This window comes from Diadema setosum, chromosome 4 (assembly GCF_964275005.1).
Source record: "Diadema setosum chromosome 4, eeDiaSeto1, whole genome shotgun sequence".
Classification (NCBI taxonomy): Eukaryota; Metazoa; Echinodermata; class Echinoidea; order Diadematoida; family Diadematidae; genus Diadema; species Diadema setosum.
This window is the reverse complement of record NC_092688.1, coordinates 29,378,025-29,380,740: the sequence shown is the minus strand read 5'-3', so window position 1 is coordinate 29,380,740 and position 2,716 is coordinate 29,378,025. Positions and strand designations below refer to the sequence as shown.

General features: G+C 33.8%; 1 protein-coding gene across 1 annotated transcript in view; it reads left to right on the top strand.

Annotated features, from left to right (window-relative positions):
- Nucleotides 1-2,716, top strand: part of LOC140227098 (uncharacterized) — a 274,166-nt gene that overhangs the window by 71,107 nt on the left and 200,343 nt on the right. The gene's annotated exons all lie outside the window — the stretch shown is intronic.

The window sequence follows — 2,716 nt, the reverse complement described above, 5'->3', positions numbered from 1 at the left end:
CAACTAATATGCCTACACTCTATGCCTACTTACTTTCTTCTTAATTGTATACACCAAAACAATTTCAAGATTAAAGCCAAAAATAACTTATCAAAATCAATACATCATTACAACAACACATACACTGTAGGGTCCTACCAAAAAGACAAAGGAAATAGGACCCCCCTACCAGCACCCAAACAGCAGACTGTTCCGCGTCGACATGGGAAACTACATGTATGAACAGTGCCCTATAAGTCAACGTCAGTGAGGTTTTTAAAGCTTTAAATCGTGCGGTCTGGTGCACAGTAAATGCAGTATTTTGAATTATTGTAATAAAATAGATTGTCTCGAATTGACTTTTTTGGTGGTGGTTGGAAATCCATATTAAAGAATTTTTTTTTGTGTGAGGCGTGAGATTAAACTTGCCAGGCGTGTGAGCGTGAGAAATACCGCTGACGCGTGAGTCTACTGCTTATCGCTAATTGGTATGTTTGTTAATAGAATATAGAATTATTGTAAAAGAAAACATGTAATTAAAATCGAACATACAATAAGAAATAATTATAGTATTTCACTTTTCACTAGCTTGCACGAAATAGTGGTATCGGTCAAAGCCACATTCTCCTACCAATCTGCAGCACTGGCGCCATTGTCAAACAGCAATCCTATTATTTACACAAAATGAATGATATACATATACATATATATATATATATATATATATATATATATATATATATATATATATATATATATATATATATGTATGTATATATATCTGTATATATATATATATATATATATATATATATATATATATACATATGACTTTGATTAATACTTCAGTAACTGTACCAAATGACCCACTGCGAGGATGTTGCAACACTACAATAATCTAATTCAAAAGGTACAGGATATTTCTAGAGATTTCATTTTTTAAAAATGGGAATGAGCTTTGTGGAGAGGTAATGAGGCGAGACAGTAGCCAGCAACTCATTTAATTTGCAGACTTGGTTGTGTCCATAATCACTGATTCGTGGGAACATCTGTGTGTGTGTGTGTGTGTGTGTATGTGTGTGTGTGTGTGTGTGCACGTGCGTGTGTTCAGTGTAGTATCACGCAGTTATACATTTTTTCTTTTAGTTACTTGGATATGCTCACACAAAAAAAAACAAACAACCTTCTAAACCAGTACTCTGCTTATGACATCACCAGTAAATCATTGCTAAAGTATTTATATCATTAAGAAAAGACACAAGACTAAGCAATGCAAATACCCGCTGACTTGCCTTGATTAATGATACCCTCAACATCACACATGTGGCCAAATGAATATCTAAATAAGTGCCGTATATTTTTTAGTAATTTGTACATTATCTTTAAGATTACTTGGGATATGCTCGCAACAAACTTTCTAAACCAAGATTCTGCCAGTGACTTCATCTGTCAATCATTGTTGAGGTACTAATATGATTAACAAAAGACATTAGAATGCACCTTTCTCCAGATTGAGAATAACTTGGCACGAGTCCATGTTACTAACATAATCAACAAAAGCATTGCAGGGAAACTTGCATGTTTGCTCGGTCTAGGCGATAGCACATTCCATGCTATGTTTGTGGTTTTTTTTTTTTTTTTAACTTTATTAGTAATTGACAGATGATACAAAGGCAGAATCTTTGTATAGAAGGTTTTATGGTGGGCGTACTCATCTAATTTGAAAGAAAATAGTAGAAAAATGATTAGAAAATACTTAGTATATGGAATATACACTGTATTTAGATATTCTTTTGGCCACATAAAGGGGGTATCTCCCTGCGCAGCAAATGTCTGCAAACGTAGCGAATTTTAGGTTTTGTTAGGGTTCGTATTAAAACAGATGCAATCAAGTTGGTGAACAGTTGCAATCAAATTCACGATTTTCCTTGTTGCAAAGAAACTGTGAACATGTTCAAAATTTCACAAACTTGATTGCAACTGTTTACAAACTCTGACATAACCTAAACTTGGCTATGTTCCCAAACATTAGCCGCTCAGTGAGATACCCCCTTTAGTGATGATCACGGAAAATGTATGAAGGATCAATACCAGTCAACATGAATTTGCATTGCAGTGTTTCTTTAATTGACTTGTTATCATTATGACTCCAAAGTGATTGCAAATGCCTGACGGAAGTCTTAAGAAACCTGCTGAACTGTACAGGCAAAAAAAAAAAAAAAAAAAATCTTTCCAAGACAAATATTTGCTAGCTGGGGAAAACCATACACTGCATTGTGAAAAAGAAAAAATGTGAACTAAATTAATTCTAAAAATAGCATTTCGTTCTCACATCTTTTACCCATTTCCAACTTGAAATAAAGGTGATTAGGTCAATGGAAATAAAAAGTCTATGTCAATATGCCAGGTAGGTTTCTCAACACTAATGCATACAATCACTGCAGTTTAGTGACACCTTGATCACAAATATAATTTCTGAGGGTTGGTTTCAATGAATAGTCCGTCTGTGCAGCTTGACAAGAAGCCAATGTAACTAATATGTAAATCTACCATTTCCATAGCAAAACAAAAACAAAACCAAACAAATGAGAATAAAACAAGTATGACATAAACAATACTACTGCATGTATCAGTGTCAAAGACTTTTGCTATGAAAGACACATGGTATATGATAATTTTGTCTTTCCTGATTGGAATTCAGAACTATTTCACAAGAAAGGCACTAATAAAGCCAAAG